Source organism: Aquarana catesbeiana, linkage group LG01 (assembly GCF_042186555.1).
Source record: "Aquarana catesbeiana isolate 2022-GZ linkage group LG01, ASM4218655v1, whole genome shotgun sequence".
NCBI classification, from domain to species: domain Eukaryota; kingdom Metazoa; phylum Chordata; class Amphibia; order Anura; family Ranidae; genus Aquarana; species Aquarana catesbeiana.
Window position 1 is genome coordinate 569,226,141 of NC_133324.1, and position 19,947 is coordinate 569,246,087.

Genomic DNA, 19,947 nt, shown 5'->3' on the forward strand with positions numbered 1-19,947 from the left:
GTCTGTATAAGCAGTAAAGCATGCTTGTTATACTCACTGTGGAACCTAAAGGGTTAATCTTCTGCATTGTGTAAAAAGGCTGTTTGATCCTGTCTTCTCTGTTCCTTCCCTTCTTCCACTGTCCCCAATCTATCTGCTGATAGAACAGAGGCTAGGGGACAAGATGCACATGCTCAGTTTGGTGTGTATTGCTAGAGAGTTTTTTTCTTGGGAGAGTGCATGTGATCAGCACGGGTCCAATCAGCACTGTCCAGACAGAGGGCAGGGGTCCTGCAACCTGATAGGACAGTCAGAGCAGAATGAAAACTCTTCCTACAAGCTTTAGCCTGTGCTCGTCCGGACACTAACGGGGAAATCTCATACTTACACTTAACAAGGCACATATTAAACCTGTTTCTCAAAAAGATTATGGATATAGTTATTGTTCTACATAGTGATTATTATTATACAGCATTTATATAGTGCCAACAGTTTGTGCAGCGCTTTAGATTAGGAATGGAATATCATATCATACTATTTCTGATAAAAATATGCATATAATTATTTTCTTACCTTGAGATTATGGATAGAATAACATGGTTTCACATTCCAAGGAACATATTTAATCTGTTTATGGTAAGAATATGGGTATAATTATTTTTCTACATGGGGATTATTATTACTTTATATATATGGATATTGTGTGGCATATCATGCTTACATATACCAAAGAACATATCTAACCTGTTTCTGATAAGTATATGGAAATATTTCTTTTTATACATGTAAATTACAGGTGAACTATTATAATTACACATGCCGAGGAACAGATTTAACCACTTCAATACAGGGCATTTTTGCACCTTCCTGCCCAGGCCAATTTTCAGCTTTCAGCACTGTCACTTTTTAAATGACAATTGCGCGGTCATGCTACACTGTACCCGAACTAAATTTTTATCATTTTGTTCCCACAAATAGAGCTTTCTTTTGGTGGTATTTGATCACCTCTGAGGTTTTTATTTTTTGCTATACGAATAAAAAAAGACCAAAAATTTTGAAAAAAAAAGTTTTTCTTTGTTTCTGTTATAAAATTTAGTAAATAAGTAAGTTTTCTCCTTCACTGATGGGCACTGATAAGCTGCACTGATGGGCATCGATAAGGCGGCACTGATGAGGGGGCACTGATGGGCACTCATAGGTGGCACTAATAGGCGACACTGATGGGCACTGAAGAGTACTTATGGGTGGCACTGATAGACGGCACTGATGACTGGCACTGATAGATTTAACTGATAGGCATCACTGGTGGCACTGGCAGGCATTTTACTTTGGCACTGATTGGCAGCTACCTGAGCACTGATTGGCATGAGTACGGCTGAGCATGGCTGAGTATGGCTGAACATGGCTGGGTATGGCAAAGTATGGCTGGGTATCACAGAGTATTGCAGAGTATGGCTGGGTATTGCAGAGTATGGCAGAGTATGGCTGGGTATGGCAGGGTATGGAAGAGTATGGTTGGGTATGGCTGGGTATGGCAGAGTATGGCTGGGTATGGCAGAGTATGGCGGGGTATTGCGGGGTATTGCAGAGTATTGTGGAGTATTGCAGAGTATTGCGGGGTATTGCAGAGTATTGCAGGGTATTGCAGGGTATTGCGGGGTATTGCAGGGTATTGCACAGGGAATTGCAGAGTACTGCACAGGGAATTGCAGAGTAGTGCAGGGTAATGCTGAGCATGGAGGGATGGCTGAGCATGGATGGATGGATCCATGGCTGTGACTGCACATCTGCTTCACAGAGCAGCACTGTGGGCACTACACATCCAGCCCACAGCGCTGCTGCCATCCGATCCCTCCCCCTCTGTACCGATCATTTGACGGAGCGATCACATGGTAAACGGCCGCGATCAGCGGGCGTTTACCGTGATCCGTGATCCTCTGGACCCGGTGGTCATGGATGTTCCCATGTGCGCGCCCCAGGGAGCGCGTGGGAGCGGTTTTCTGGGATCACGTCATAGTACGTGCTCCCAGAGTTATCCAACCGCCCTGCAGCCGTCATTTGGCTATGGGCCGGTTGGTAACTGGTTAAACGATGCTCAATTGGTACTAAGGGGCTCAAAGTGTGCCAAGAAAATATTCCCCACACCATTACACCACCAGCCTGAACCGTTGATACAAGACAGGATGGATTCATGCTTTCATGTTGTTTACGCCAAACTCTGACCCTACCATCTGAATGTTGCAGCTGAAATCGAAACTCATCAGACCAGGAAACGTTTTTTCAATCTTCTGTTGTCCAATATTGGTGAGCCTGTGCGAATTGTTGCCTGTTTCCTGTTATTAGCTGACAAGAGTGGCACTGGCACCTGGTGTGGTTTTCTGCTGCTGTAGCCAATCTGCTTCAAGGTTCGATGTGTTGTGCGTTCAGAGATGGTATTCTGCATACCTTGGTTGTAACGAGTGGTTATTTTAGTTACTGTTGGCTTTCTATTATCTCGAACCAGTCTGCCCATTCTCCTTGGACCTCTGACATCAACATGGCATTTTCGTTGAAACAATTCTCGCTCGCTCTTTTTTGGACCATTGTCTGTAAACCCTAGAGATGGTTGTGTCACTTAAGTCACTTAAATCCCCTTTCCTCCCCATTCTGATGCTCAGTTTTAACTTCAGCAAGTTGTCTTCAACAAGTCTAGATGCCTAAATGCATTGAGTTGCTGCCATATGATTGGCTGATTAGCAGTTTGTGTTACCAAGCAATTGAACAGGTATACCTAATGAAGTGGCCGATGAGTGTATGTTCTTTGTTATATGTATGCATGATGTTTCCCCCATACTCCCCACATATAAAAGTAATATTACCCATATTGTTATCTAAAACAGGTCAAATGTATTATGTGGGATGTGTAACCATGATATTCCACCCATAACCCCCATGTAGAAAAATATTTATACCCATATTCTTATCAGAAACAGGGTAAATGGGTTCATTGACATGTGTAACCATGATATTTCACTTATAATCCCCATGTAGAAAAATAATTATAATCAAATTCATATCAGAATAAGGTTTCATATGTTCCTTGTTAAGTGTAACCATTATATCAACTGTGGATCAACTGTGCATATAGGATTGTGTACATGGCATTGTATCATTTTTTTTTTTTTTTATTGGTTGAAGTAGATGAACTTGTGTCTTTTTTCAACCTATGTAACTATGATATTATATCCATAATCCTTATGTAGAACAATATTTATATCCATATTCCCATCAGAAACAGATTAAAATACATTACGTAGGATGTGCAACGATGATATTTCTCCACCCCCCCAATAATCCCCTTGTAGAAAAATAATTATACTCATATTCTTATCAGACACAGGTCAAATATGGTCCTTGACATGTGTAACCATGATATTCCACTCATAATTCCCATGGAAAAAAATAATTATACCCATATTCTTATCAGAAAGAGGTTGCATATGTTTATTGGCTTGTGTAACCATAATATCTCACCCGTAATTCCCATGTATGAAAATAAATATTTCCATATTCTTATCAGAAACAGGTCAAATGTGTTCCTTGATATGTGTAAGTGTGATATTCCACCCATTATACCCATATGTAAAAGAAATTTTAGACATTCTTATCCAAAACAGGTTGAGTGTTTAACATGAGATGTGTAACCATAATATTTCACCCGTAATACCCAAGTAGAAAAATAATTATACCCATATTTTTTATCAGAAACAGCTTAAAGGGGTTGTAAAGGCAGTTGTTTTTTTAATCTTAATGCATTCTATGCATTAAGATAAAAAGCCATACATAGCAGTGGCGCCATTGTCTGCCGCTGCTATCAATCAGAGTCAGCTAGCCAATCAGGGGAGAGAGGGAGTGGGGCCAGGGATCCGTGTCTGAATGGACACAGGGAACTGCGACTCGGCTCTGTTGCCCCCATAGAAAACTGCTTGCTCTGGGGGCACTGAACAGGAGGGAGGGGCCAGGATCACAGAAGAGGGACCTGAGGAGAGGAGGATTCGAGCTGCTCTGTGCAAATCAACTGAAACAGAGCAGGTAAGTATAACATGTTTGTTATTTTTATAGAAAAAAAACGAGACTTTATAATCACTTTAAATATATCCCTTGGCATGTGTAACCATAATATTTCATTATGCAGAATATTCTACTTCTTTTCCTTCAAAAGCTCCTGCGTTGCTTTTGCAGTGTGTTTTGGATCATTGCCCATCTGTACTGTGAAGCGGCGTCCAATCAAATTTGATGCATTTGGCTATATCTTTAAACACTGCAGAATTCATCCAGCTGCTTCTGTCTTGTGTCACATCATCAATAAACACCAATGACCCAGCGCCACTGGAAGCCATGCATGCCCATGCCATCACATTGCCTCCACCATGTTTTACAGATGACGTTGTGTGCTTTGGATCATAAGCTGTTCCAAGCCTTCTCCACACACTTTTCTTCCCGTCATTCTCGTACAGATTAATCTTCATTTCATCATGCTTTTCCACAACTGGTCTGGCTTTTTTAGATGTTTTTTTGGCAAAGTCTTATCTGGCTTTTCTATTCTTCGGGCTTATGAATGATTTGCACCTTGTGGTGAACCCTCTATATTTGCTCTCATGAAGTCTTCTCTTGATTGTAGACTTTGATAATGATACACCCACCTCCTGGAGAGTGTTCTTCACTTGTCAAGATGTTGTGAATGTATTTTTCTTTACCATAGAGATGATCCTGCGATCATCCACCACTGTTGTCTTCCGTGGACGTTGGAGCTGCACAATTAATCGTTAAAAAATCGTGATCTCGATTCATCCGCTTTGACTATCTCTCCTACAGATTTTGCTGATTCTTTCATATAAACAAGTGGAGGGACTTTATCTGCTCACTCAGCTGTCAAAAGAAATCGTTTTCAACAACGTGTAAATGCAGGAAGTTTAACCACTTCAAGTCTAAATCTTTTTCTGACACTTCTTTCTTAAGTTAAAATCAATATTTTTTGCTAGAAAATTACTTGGAACCCCCAAACATTATATATATATTAACAGAGACCCTAGGGCATAAAATGCCAATTGCTGCAATATTTTATGTCACACTGTATTTGCCCAGCGGTCTTTCAAATGCAATTTTTTGGGAAAAAATACACTTCAATGAATAAAAAAAACAAAAACTAAACAGTAAAGTTAGCCCAATTTTTTTTGTTTTAATGTGAAAGATGATGTTACGCCGTGAGAATCGTGAGAGAATGGTGATCTATCTTCTAGGCAAAAAAATTGTGATTCTCATTTTAGCCAGAATCGTGCAGATCTAGTGGACGTCCAGGCCTTTTTTGTTGCTGAGCTCACCAATGCGTTCTTCTTTACCCAGAATGTACTAAACTGTTGATTTGACCACTCCTATTGTTGCTGCTATCTCTCTGATGGATTTATTAAGTTTTTGAAGTCTAATGCCCTGTACACACGGTCGGGTTTTCCGACGGAAAATGTGTGATAGGACCTTGTTGTCGGAAATTCCGACCGTGTGTAGGCTCCATCACACATTTTCCATCGGATTTTCCGACACACAAAGTTTGAGAGCAGGCTATAAAATTTTCCGACAACAAAATCCGTTGTCGGAAATTCCGATCGTGTGTACACAAATCCGACGGACAAAGTGCCACGCATGCTCAGAATAAATAAAGAGATGAAAGCTATTGGCCACTGCCCCGTTTATAGTCCCAACGTACTTGTTTTACGTCACCGCGTTTAGAACGATCGGATTTTCTGACAACTTTGTGTGACTGTGTGTATGCAAGACAAGTTTGAGCCAACATCTGTCGGAAAAAATCCTAGGATTTTGTTGTCGGAATGTCCGAACAAAGTCCGACCGTGTGTACGGGGCATTACAATCAATATACGCTTATTAAGTTTTTTTACCAAAAATATGTAGAAGAATATATATTGACCTAAACTGATAAAAAAATTGTTTTTTAAAAACATTTTTGGGGTTATTTGGGGGGGGGGGGATATTTATTATAGCAAAAAGTAAAAAAATTTTTTTTTCAAAATTGTCGCACTTTTTTTTGTGTAAAGTGCAAAAAATAAAAACCGCAGAGGTGATCAAATAGCACCAAAAGAAAGCTCAATTTGTGGGAAAAAAAGGATGCAAATTTTGTTTGGGTACAGCATTGCATGACTGTGCAATTACCAGTTAATGTGATGCAGTGCCAAATTGTAAAAAGTGCTCTGGTCAGGAAGGGGGTAAAACCACCCGGGGCTGAAGTGGTTAAAACATAAAATGTGTAATTCTGACATTTGAAAAAAACGGATTCATCCATAAAAGCATTGCATGACCAAGCTGTAAATATATTGTAGTAGTAAACATTTTTTGTAAATGATGAGATTTGCAAAAATCTTAAATTTGCAAATAAAAAGCCCAGCAGCAAACGGACAACCGGAATAAACTTTCTGCTTTCATAGGTCACAGCTGTGATGCAAATAGTATATAGTTCTATATGTGCAGCACCATCTAGTGGCTTAAGCTGAAATTCACATCTTTAACGAAACCAGCCACGCCAGTATTTGTAACTATTTTTGCATGACAGAGCTACCTGGAGCAAAGGGAGGACCAGAAGACATCTCCAAATTTCTATTCTATGTGTGTAAGGGACTGTTAGGGCTCATTCAAACAGGCATCTAAAAGTTTCGCTTGGATGCACACAGCTTTTGCTGTACTATACCGATCACCAGGGCCGTTTTTAAGCCAGGGCAACAGGGGCAGCTGCCCTGGGCCCTGTCATTGTTGTGGGGCCCAAAGCAAGTGCCTCATACTTGCCAACTATCCTGGTTTAAATTCCCTCATCCCTCAAGGTTTTAGTCCTGTGCTGTGTCCCAATATCTCAGTGTTAAGTGCTGCTACTAATGCTGCCCAGCTCTGCCCTATTGTTGTGTACAGATGACTCACCTGCAGACCCTGTGTTTACATGTACATTACCAGCATTCATATGTAAATAGAGGTTGCATTCATATGCAAATAGTGGTGGCCGGCGGCATTGATATGTATATCATGCCCCCCTGAGGTCATATCCACAGTAATCAACAAGCAGAAATCATGTGCTGTAAACTCTAGCAACTAATCAGTGAGCCATAATGTGTGCTGTAACCTCTAGCAACCAGTCAATGAGCAGTAAAGATACACTGTAACCTCTGGCAACCAATCGCAATAGCTGCCTGATCTGATTCAGTAAACTGATTTTGAGTCTAGCTGCTATTTATTGTATGTCTCAGAGCAGGTGGAGAGCGAAACTGCATGGGGGGTGCCCAAGAAAAGTTTTGCCCAGGGTCCAATCAATATTAAAGACGGCCCTGCCGATCACTGAGGCCATACACACTGCTGCAACTACAAGCAAAAATGTGCGCTGCATTTAGTTGCAAAAAAAAAAAAAAACAGGACAGAGCTGTGTCCAGGGCCACACAGATCTGCAGAATTACCAGTGTACATGCATAAACATGTGCTAGCAAGCATACACAATTAGATAAATTGTACACGTCTACATGAGAGTACTTTAGGCATGTATTTTACGTGGATCTTCTGGTAGCTCTGCCAGCAAGAATATGTGTTCATGCAGAAAGTATGCATATGTCTTGTGTGTGTGTGTTTTTTTTTTTTTAACCTTAATGCATTCCCTGCATTAAGGTAAAGAAACTCCTCACTAACTGTTCCCCATCTACCCTCTCTAAACACTTACGTGAGCCTGTCAGCCATCCAGAGCTGTGCCTGGCTGCGGTCTTCTCTCTTCACTTCCTGATCTCACAGGAGACTCATGCAGCAGCAGGAGACGTTGCCACACTGTGTGTCTATGGATGCATACAGCCAGGCTCAGAAGTGCACCCCCATGTGTGCCCTCATAGCAAATGGCTTGTTATGGGGCATATGCAGGAATGTGGGATTGAAAAGCGCTGGCGAGGGACTCAAGAAGGGGAGGTAAGGGCATTGTACAGAGCAGATAGGTATAACATCTTTTTTATTTTAATAAAAAAAAATTAGGCTTTACAAATAAAGAAAGCCCCCTGATGTAAGCTGTTATTCCCAATCTCAGAAGTTGAAAATGGATCCTGAACCTATTTAGCGAACTGGGAGTGCTCTGAAGTATGTAGTAGAGACCTGGATCTGGTCAGATCCAGATAAAGTACCCAATCCAGCTTTGCAAATTCCTGAAAGTCTATTTTCAATGCAGAAAACCGTTTAGATCAGGTTTTATTATGCTAGCTACATCTGCAGAGATTGCCCCTGAAGGAGCCACTATTTTCTCACACCCATGCTACAGAGGGGGTATTAATTGTTCCATTTTTCTGCACCCCCGTTCATATCTTTACATGCATAGTAGAGTTGCTTAGCCTTGTTTCCACATCACAGGTATGTCTTTTTGGCTGCAATTGATCCATGAAGACCACTTCTGGCCTGAATAATCTGGACAGTAGATGATGTACCTGGGTCTCACTGGTTTCTGCCAGTTCTGTGCTAATGGCACTGCTGGGAAGTAGGGAAGTAGGCATGATGTGTCTTTCATTTGCTGCCTTAAGTTTCCTTGGCCGACCACTGCGTCTACGGTGCTCAATGTTGGCTGTTTTTTATTGCTTCTTCAAAAGAGCTTGAACATCACATTTTGAAACCCCAGTCTGCTTTGAAATCTTTGCCTGGGAGAGACCTTGCTGATGCTGGATAACTACCTTGTGTCTTGTTGCTGTGTTCAGCCTTGCCATGGTGTATGACCTGTGCCCTTAACCACTTCAGCCCCGGAAGATTTGGCTGCTCAATGACCAGGCCATTTTTGCAATACTGCACTGCGTCGCTTTAACTGACAATTGCGCGGTCGTGCGACGATGTACCCAAACAAAATTGACATCCTTTTTTCCCAGAAATAGAGCTTTCTTTTGGTGATATTTGGTCACCTCTGCGGTTTTTATTTTTTGCACTATAAACAAAAGAAGAGCGTCAATTTTGAAAAAAAACACAGTATCTTTTACTTTTTGCTATAATAAATATCCCAATTTGTAAAAGTAATTAAAAACTAAAACCAATTTTTTCTTCAGTTTAGGCCAATATATATTCTTCTACATATTTTTGGTAAAAAAAAAAAAATCACAATAAGTGAATATTGATTGGTTTGCGCAAAAGTTATAGCGTATACAAAATAGGGGATAGATTTATGGCATTTTTATTTATTTATTTTTTTTACTAGTATTGGCGGCGATCTGCGATTTTTATCGGGACTGCGATATTGCGTTGGACACATTGGACACTTTTGACACTATTTTGGGACCATTGACAATTATACAGCGATCAGTGCTATAAAAATGCACTGATTACTGTATAAATGTCACTGGCAGGGAAGGGGTTAACACTAGGGGGTGAGCAAGGTTAACTGTGTTCCCTAGGTGTGTTCTAACTGTAGGGGGGATGGGACTGTCAGCAGCTGCAGTACTTGTAGCTGCTGACTTTTCTTTTTTTTCTTTTTTTTTTTCCATAACAGATAACAAAGTAAGACACTTGCTGTTTTTTGGGAACAAGCTTGGAATTCTTTTGGCAATATTTAAAAAAGAAGGGGGGGTCCTATCCACCACAGTTCTCAGTATGGACACTATAAGCAGCCTCCAGGTTTGGGTCTTGCAGGTTCCAGGCTTTGTTCGTATGTGAGTGATAGTTGTTTACTGTCTCTTACATATTATTTTATTAATTTTCCCTGTCTACACTGTATTATACTGGCTTATTTATCTTTCTCTATTTATTTAGATGCACCCGCCCCTGAGGAAGTGTTTTTTAGCCACGAAATATGTCGGGCATATCTGGATGCATCTTATGTCTTATATAGATGGTCTATTTGATTTTAGCTCAGTTGGATTTATTATTATTATACCACTCTGTTTGAAAGTCACATAAACATGGAGGATGATATTTTATGCCATATTGTGTACTGTACTTTTATGGTATGATCTATTTCTAGGACAATCGTCTTTAATGTCTATATTTTTTGCATGTTTATCAATTACTGTATTCAATATGAGACAGTTTTTTCACTGTCCAGATAATACATATATATTTTTATTAACCTCCCTGGTGGTAAGATTATTTCAGATTTTTGATGCTGAAAGCGGTACAATTATTTTGCACAGAAATTTGGCATTTTATATTGTAGGCCTGTAATTCTTAGGAATAATTCACTTAAATCTGTCCAAACAAGAGACTAGTAGACATCCCAGGTATGATAAAGTTTGAAAAATGAAATAAAAAATTATAATATAATAAATAACTATAAATAAGTATAACAAATAATAATATAATAATAATAAAAAATATTCAATAATGTAATCAAATCAAAAACACTGAAATTTGCTCAGTTGCAGAATTGTCCCTTTCGTTACTTTTAGTGTTTGATGACGGATTTCCCCACAAATCACTATTGCTCAATTCTGCAAGTGATTCTAATTTATTATCGCTGTTTTCTAGCTGGTCTAAAACCACTTTTGATGTAAAGGGACAGTTTTGGTTGCTATGGACAATCTCCAGTTTCCAGGCAGAAAGAACAGTTTTTATAATATAAAACTGCATGCAGGACACTGGACAGACCACTAGGGACAAAGGGGATGTGTAATTATTTGATACAGTACTGTAATCTGTAAGATTACAGTATACTGTATCTGTACTGTGTGTTTTACTTTTTGAATTTGGCAACCAACTCCGTCCCCGTGCGTCGCAACACTCGCAGGGAACGGAGCTCGGCACTGTGAATCGAGCGAGACACGGCGGCTCGCAGATCACAGCGGGGGGACATCGCAGGATCCAGGGGACAAGGTAAGTAACCTCTACAAGGATCCTGCGATGCAATCTGGCTCGGGGTTACCGCATTTGGTATTGAAAATCCACGCCGAGCCAGACTCGGGAATACCGCTAGGGGGGTTAATTTTTTTGACTAATTTTCTGGCCACATTGAACATGCTTACTTTAAAGTCCATGTCCATTATTTTCCATGTAATCAATAAACAGATAGAAATAGAAAAAGAAAATCAATATTGACCAGTGTTGGTTTTAAAAAAGTAGTTTTACTATAAATAAACATACATTCTATTGTATAACTTGTCTATATAACTTTTACTTTTTAAAATGATATTTCTGGTTCTGGTTTCTTTTGTTTTATGCAAGACCGGAAAAAAGATAATGGGAATTAAATAACTGTTAATATTAAATGGTAAAAAAATATCAGCCAAAAAATAGCTAAAATGAGGAAGGAGTTAATTAGGGGTGATCAGTATTAATTATGGGTTAATAAGGTATTATAAAGGAATAGAGTTTAATAGTTTCTTTAACCAATGTCATATGCAAATCAAAAAGGTCACACATTTAATGTACATATGTATGAACAAACAGTAAATACAGACAGCCACTCCTGCTACGTAATATTTAGCAATTACTGCCTTAAATTTTGAGCAATGGGGAGCCGCAGAAGGGGAAGAGGAACTGAACATAGGAGATACGCCCTAGAAAACTTGAAGATTTCTTAGGATGCATCTTTTATGTTCAAAGGTTTACATCTTCATCTCATATTTCAACACTCCCACTGGGTTGAACATTCACTCAAAGAGCTTGCCATGCAAAAATGGAACTGGCTCAGTAATTTTATCCTTCTGGAGAGAGTTATTGCATTTTCTAGGGAGCATTGTCTGAAGCCTTCTTACATTAATTATGTACACCAGTAAATTATTAAAACTTAAAGAAACCCTGTCACCAGACCATTTATTTTACCAATCACAAAAGATATGTGCATTTAATGTAGTTTTTGCATGTCACTTACCTGTAAAAGCCTACCTTCTGTAGACATCCAAAAGCCCTGAAGTGCTGGTTTATGGGCACTGATTCGACCATGGAGGCCATTTCGAGACAGAATCCGACAAACTGTTCTGGTTGACACAGGGACTTCAGGTGACCAGGTCTCGTGGAGCTCTGCTGCAGTGGAAAATGGGCTGGCCTTGGATTTTTGAGCCAACAAACGGTTCTCTCGAGCAGTTGTCTTGCGGGGTCGGCCTGACCTGGCCTTGTCCAAAACGTCTCCAGTCTCTTCAAATCTTTTTTTTATCCTCTGAACTTGACGCTGAGACACATTGAAGGTGTCTGCCACATCAGCAGTGATCTGGTCTTCAGCCTCTTGATAATCAACACTTTAGTCTCCGGGTGAATCTTAGGCATGTTTGCAGAGGTCTAGTTGCAGTTGAGGTCTAGTGTACTGGTGTTCTTTTTATACACACCTGAGACCTAATTGATCCATTATTAGTCACAGGTGAAGCTCATATAACAAGGCGACAACACTTATGTCTTGGCAAAAATTGACTCAAGGGGCTTTACCAAGCTGTGAATATTAGAATACTTTTTGTCAGTTTCGTTTTGCACTGAAACATTATTACAAAAGCTGTTGGGATTAAAATGACCCATTTCTTGTAACAAAATCTTGATTAGAAATATATTTTAGTGGCACTTCAGGTCAATTTGTACACAAGCGACAAGACTTTTGTCAGGGACTGTATAGGGGCAGGGGAGCTAGGCCAGATCTTGCTTAAAGGATAGGTTTACCTTTGGGAACATGTTACATGTTCCACCCGCTCTTAGGGTGGAAAATGCATGTAACATGTTCCCAATGCTGCAGTCGCTGCAGCCCCCCCCCCCCCCCCCCGACTGCAGTACAGGGAAAAGTTCCCCGTACCAGCTGTTATTTCTTTAAATCAGCGCGGTCGTGCGGGGCTCCACCCACAACGCCACGTCATTCATTCACACAGCTCACACAGAACTACATGCCACGACATCCTTTTCAGCTGTTAGCTTGTAGTTCTCAATGAACTACCACTGCGCTGTGGAGCCCCACAGTAGTTCATTGATTCTTCCTGTCAGTGTAGCACACAGATACAATGACAGATCTACAGGAGACCTGCATGGCACCAGCGATCAGCAGATGCTTTACAGGCTCCAAAAAAAAAAAAAAATGCTAATTTTATTTACCTGCAAAAAAATGTGCATTTATTATTTTTATTATTTTTTTTTTTTAAAGTGAACTTATCCTTTAAGCTGGCCATAGATGAGTAGAATTTTGAATGAAAATTCTTGGGAAAAGAAAGTTTTAAGAAAATTGGTTTGTTTTTCTAATCATTAGTGGGTCAAATCGACATTCATTTTTGACCGCAGCGATGAGAAAATTTGAAGGACTAGAATGAAATTTTTTTTTTGAATGAACAAATTTCTGACAGCGTATTTGATTTTCATTCGGTAAAGTCCATTCATTCCCAAATCAAATGTTAAAAGCAAATTAAATAATTCGAACAACAAAGAATGTTCTGAGAATATTTTGGGAATTCTCGTACAAATTTTCCTAAGACTTTTCTCAAGAATTTTCATTTTGAAGTTCTATTCATTTATGGCCAGCTTTAAGAAATAAAAAAGAGAAGGGTGGGACTTTAGATGAAGTTTGCATCCCTAGAGGTGACACGATGCAAATGAAGGCGGACAGTACTCACAATATTAAGGCTATGAACAGATGTCTAGCTATTCAAACACCTTTGTGTCTACTATGTACACTGAGTTATATGTTTACTATAGGTGCAGAGCAGTTTAGACATTTTAGAATTACCACTATTGTTATGTTCACTCTTGTGCTGCTTTATGATTGCTGGGCTATGGTTGTGTCTTGGGCCGTCTCCAGGCCGAGACGTGCCCAGTTCAGGGAGCTGCGATGCGCTCCTGGGGCCCGCCCCTTTCCCCTCTCTCCTCAGGGGGTTGTTCAGGGATCGGGGGGACGCCCAATTGCGCATCGACGTCACGCCGGTGACGCCGTTCACACTGCGTCGCTTCCAATGACGCTAGCGTGCTGACGCCACCTTTCCACCTGACGCCTCTCATGAGGTGATTGGCGCTAGACGGGGTCGGGCGGGTCCCGCCCCTTCTGCTTTCTGGCGCCAACTCCCCCTCTCCTTGAGGCTGTTCTAGCGTGCCGTTGGTGGACACCAACCATCCAAGTGGAGTATATATACTCCCTCGGGGCCAGTTAGTCTCCCTCAGGGCTTGGAATCCATCACCACGAGGAACCATTTCACCTCACCAGCTTTATTAAGCTTCTAGGTATATCTACCAACTTCCCTCACTATCTTTCCACGTTCCTATATAATCTTTTTCTATTCCCATTTCCCTTTGGTGCTATGAGCTTTGCCCACCCTTGGGGCTCTCTGTTTGACCTCCTCTTTTTCTACACTACCCCATTACTATCAAACAAGTCATTTTGTCACCTCTAGGTATCTCACCGGACCCCACCTTTCCTATACCCTTCCATTACATTCACAGCCTTCACACTTCATTTTTATTACCTTTTTTCCATATATTTATTTACCTTATCACCATTTTATTTTACCCACTAGTTTATTGTATTATATAATTGTTATTATTATATAATTTTTATAATTATTTTTACCTCTCTCCCCCGCCCCCTCCATTTTCTTACATTTATCTACCATTCCTGCACCTCACTTTTCACACATTCTGTTTACCCACCCCCTAGGTATTCTGTCTCCCCCTGATATCCATCCTTGGTTGGGTTTATCCACCTCAGCTCCCGGGACTGATGTTTGTTGCCCGGCTGGATTTCGGCCCTCCATACCCGTGTCCAGTCTCATTGGCACTATTGTAAGTGTTCGTGGTAAATGGGGACACTACCCCTCCCCTCCTTTCTCCTCTCCCTACATAACTCAATCCGTTGTTTACTTTACACAAACTAATTATGTGTTTCTATACCTAGACATTTCTCTCAATTTTTCTCCTGATGAGTGGCAGTTGCCACGAAACGCGTAGAGCCAATAGATGCCTTATTATTCCTACCTTTCAACACTACCAACTGTTCTTTTTACCAATTGGACTGTATCAATAACTACAGTTATTTTTCCTACCAAGGAGACACGCTTCAATGAAAGTGAATTGCTTTTTACCATATGTACAGCATGAACCAACCTTGATATCAATATACTATGCTATTATTATCACTAGTATATATTGTATATGTTTTAAACTATGTATCTATTCTGTCACTATTTTACTGTGTAAATACCATTATTACCGTTAACTCTGTACAATAAATCAGTGATTGCTCAATACCGATTCTACAATGGTTTGTATGTTCATAGCCTTAATATTGTGAGTACTGTCCGCCTTCATTTGCATCGTGTCACCTCTAGGGATGCAAACTTCATTTAAAGTCCCACCCTTCTCTTTTTTATTTATCAAATTGCCAGGGATGGAGGCGCTGGGCGATAGTTGCCCTGCGTCCTCATTTAAAGTCCCATTTAGTTGTCCTAGTTTTTTATAGATCCTATGGCCAGCTTTAGACATTGCCAGAAGAGGAGAGGGCTGACTAGAGAATTGATCTATCATTTCTATCCTGAAATTTTGCTAGTAAGTTCAACGGTGCATTGCACGTGAATAAAATTTATTTATGTTATATAAAAGACACTGCAGTCTCTGTGCTTTTACCTTGAAGCTGGTGACAGAGAGTCTCTTTAAGGCTGGATTCACACCTATGCATTTTTAGTGCTTTTGGATTTTGCAGATTTGCACTACAGAATGTGTTCCATAGGAAACCATGTTAAATGGACTGTAGTGCAAATATGCAATATGCAAAAAGCACTAAAAATGCATAGGTGTGAATCCAGCCTAAAATCTGACACCTCTTTTATGAGAAAAAAAGGAAAATTTATTATCAAATGCTTACCGTAATTTTCTTTTCCTGATGGACTCCATGGCAGCCTACGTGTGGGTTAACCCCGCCTCCTCTCCAATGCTATAGGACCCCATTCCCATAAATGAGCACTCACCACTAGCTGCTGCGTTCTGTAACTAGCCTACTCTTTGACCAATGGGTGGGAACTCCGTCTGCCATGGAGTCCATCAGCAAAGGAAAATTACGGTAAGTATTTGATAATAAATTTTCCTTTTTCCTGACAGACTCCATGGCAGTCTACGTGTGGGAAATAACTAGCCAACCACACGGGTGGGTATGCTGAACAAATCATAATTTTAATTTGTCCTATCAACCGATAGGATTCTCAAACCAAAGTTTACAGAAGACAGTGAAGCAGGCTCTATACAGTAATGAGACATGAAAGTGTTAATAGAGGCCCAAGAGGCCGCTTTACAAATGGTGTCTGGAGCCACATGTCGGGCCGCCGCCCACGAGGCTGCCATTCCCCTGGTGGAGTGAGCTGTCACCGCCTCTGGAGGAGCCAAGCCCTTAGCCCTGTATGCTTGTTGGATGGTCTGCACGATCCAGGCTGCGAGTGTCCTGATTGAGGCTTTCTTCCCTTTATTGCTGCCCGAGTGTAAAACAAAGAGATGATCAGGATGTCTAAAGGGAGAAGTAACTTTCAGATATTCCTTTATAGCTTCTCCTACATCCAGAGGATGAGTCTCGGAGGACCCCGGAGATCTAAACGTAGGTAGGACAATCTCCTGATTATCGTGGAACACCGAAGATACTTTCGGGTTAGAACCCAGCATAGGGTTGAGAACTACACGGTCCGGGAAGAACTTCAGGAAGGGCTCTTCATGACCCAGTGAACCGATTTCAGAGACCCTTTTAGCCGAGGTGACGGCTACTAAAAAAGCGACTTTTGCTGAGAAGTCCTTGATAGAGAGCGGGGAGGGCCCCGTAGTACTGAGTCCAGAGATTGAGTCAAGGACGAATGGAAGGTCCCACTTGGGAAATCTGGATTTCCTTTGGGGCTTGAGTCTTGAAGCCCCGCAAAAAAATTGCCGAATTAATGGATGAACCGCCCAAGAGGAACTGGAGAAGGCCGATAGTGCAGATACCTGGACTCTAAGAGAGCTGATGGATAAGGGTAGATCTAGGCCTGTTTGAAGGAAGCTGAGAACATCTTGAACTACTGGGTGTCTAAAAGACCTGCCCTTAGAAGAGCAAAAATCCACGAATTTGGACCAAATTCTACCATAGACCTTATTTGTGCTAGATCTTCTTGAACTCATGAGGGTGGAGATCACTCTAGAGGCACAGCCAAGAGATTCTAGCCTCTCCCTCTCAAGAACCAGACCATCAGTCTCAGCACTGCCGGACAAGGGTGCAGGACTGCCCCCTGAGAAAGAAGGTCCGGCCTGACAGGGAGAGGCACTGGGTCCCGGAAACTGAGTTGGACAAGGAGAGGGAACCAAGGCCTGTTTGGCCAATATGGAGCTATTGTCACCACTTCGACTCCTTCCACTCTGAGCCTCTGCAGGAATCTCAGGATAACTGGAAGTGGCGGAAAGGCATATGCCCTCCTGAACCTCCACTGATCCGTCAGGGCGTCTGTTCCGAATGCCTGGCTGCAGCGGCCCCTGGTATAAAACTTCTTCAGCTTGAAGTTGTAGAGGGAGGCGAACAGATCTACTTCGGGATCGATTCCTAGTGACGAGATCCACTTGAACGTCTGCACATGAAGGGACCATTCGTTGTTGTCCAACTCGGTACATGATAGGAAGTCCGCTTGAGTGTTCTGGACTCCTGTGACAAAGACTGCTGAAATGTTGGAAAGGTTCTTCTGTGCCCACGATAGAATGGGCTCGACTTCCCGAAGGAGAGTGGAACTCAGGGTACCCCCTTGCCTCTTCACGTAAGTGACCGACGTGGTGTTGTCATCCTTAACAACACTGACTCCCCTTTCAGAAGGTGAGAGAAGGACTGTAGGGCACACCAGGACGCTCGAAGTTCCAGGACGTTTGAACCTGGGTCGGGGAGGCAGGAATCCCACCTGCCCTGAGCGAGGTTCGAACCGCAGAGGGCTCCCCAACCGGTACCGCTGGCATCGTTCATGACCGTGACCCAAGAGATGGGAGCAATGGAGTGACAAGTCAGAAGGTTTTTGCGCTGAAGCCACCAGAAGAGGCTGTTCCTTATTGTCGATGTTATGTGGATAACTTGATTCTTGTCCCCTGTCTTCCATTGTTGCAGGAAACCTGACTGGAAGGGACGTAATCTCCACAAGGCCCATTTGACCATGGGAGTCATGGAGACCATCGTGTCAACAATTTCCAGGCACTGGGAAACTTTCAGGCGTGGGGCGTGTAGGGCCCGGGAAATTCTGTCTCGAACAGCCGGGATTTTCTGTAGTGGAAGGGAGATGGTGCTTTCCACTGTGTCGAACTGAGCTCCTAGGTATATTAGGCATTGAGCTGGGTTTAGATGACTTTCTGCTAAGTTCAGGAGCCACTCGAAGCTGGACAGGGTGGAGATTACTTGTTCCCGGTGGGCCAGCAACTGCTCTCAGCTTTGAGACAATACTAGGAGGTCATCGAGGTAATGGTAAAGACGTACCCCCTTTAATCTTATGAATGCTACTGTGGCTAAGAGAACCTTTGAAAAGACCCGGGGGGACGTTGTCAGCCCGAAGGGGAGGCAGATAAATTGAAGATGATCTTGCCCGACTTGGAATCGGAGGTATTTGTGAAATTCCTTTTCTACTGGGATGTGGAAATAAGCATCCTTCAAGTCGATGAAAATCATCCAATCGCCTGGCTGTATGGCTCGCTGGATGGTCGACAGGGTTTCCATTTTGAATTTCCCGTGCTCTATAAATACGTTGAGGTAGGTCAGGTCTATGACTGGGCGCCAACAGCCACTCTTTTTTTGAACTAAGAAGAGAGGGGAGTATATCCCCTGGAACCATTCGTCCTTCAGGACGTGTACCATTGCTCCCTGAGTCTTCAGGAGGTCCACATAGGACAGCAACACTTGTTTCTGTTCCTCCGACTGAGGAAGAAGAGCGGAGACAAATCTGGGGTGAGGAGTACTGGAGAAGGTCCATCTGTGACCTGACGAGACTGTCCTTATTACCCAAAAGTCAGAGATTGAGGCCACCCAGACGTGTCGGAAGAGGAGCAGACGAGCCCCCACCCGACCCGCCTGGGCAGGGCGCAATCTCAAAAAGACTTCCCTGCTCACGACCGCTGGATGTCTGGCCTTTAGCGGGCTTTTGAAAGGATGCCTGACCTCTGCTCCAATTTTTCCTGAAGTCTCTGCCGGGCTTGTATGAGCGTGCTTCCCTAGAGCACTCCGGAGTGCGTCTTCTGAACTGGGGTTTCTTCCGTCCAAGTAGACGCCTGTCCTGGGGGAGGAAGCCTGACTTGCCACCCGTGGCCCGTGTTATGGCATCGTCTAACTTGTTGCCGAACAGTGAAGATCCCTCAAAGAGGATTTTACACCAGGCTTGCTTGGAAACCGGGTCAGCAAGCCAAGGACGTAACCACAAAGCCCGTTTGGCCGTGACCGATGACAACATAATTCGCGGCAATAGGTGGATCAAATTCGTGGATGCCTCCCCCAGGAAGACTGCCACTAATTTCAGTTCTGCAGCTGCTGAACTTCCGGCTAGCTCCTCCGAAACATCCTTAAGGAAGGAATCCACATTCTCCGTCCAGGCCTCCATGGCCTTCGACATGGCCGCAAGTGCCAGGGCCGGTTACAGGCCGTGCCGGCCAGCCCGTAAATTTTCTTCAAATCCTGGTCTATGCTTCTTTCAAGACCGGCCTTGAAGGACGCCGCATCTTCCAAAGGGAGCGTAATATGTTTGGCCAGACGCATTAGGGCTGCATCCACAAGAGGAGCATTTTCCAGATACTTCACCTCCTCTGACTTGAAGGGATATAATCTGGAGGTTTTATTTGACATGGAGGACTTCCTGTCCGTCTTACTCCATTCCTCGTCTATGATGTCTTTAAGTTCAGAAAGGAGCGGAAAATTTGAGCGTTCTTTCCCCAGATGTTTAAAGAATTTTTTCTGCTTGGCTGGGGGGGTGGAGGGGTCTTCCCATTTAAGGGCCTCCTTGATAGCTTTTATTAATGGCGAAACCATACTGAAGTCAAAGCCTTCGATTTCTTCTTCTTCCTGGGGATCATCATCCG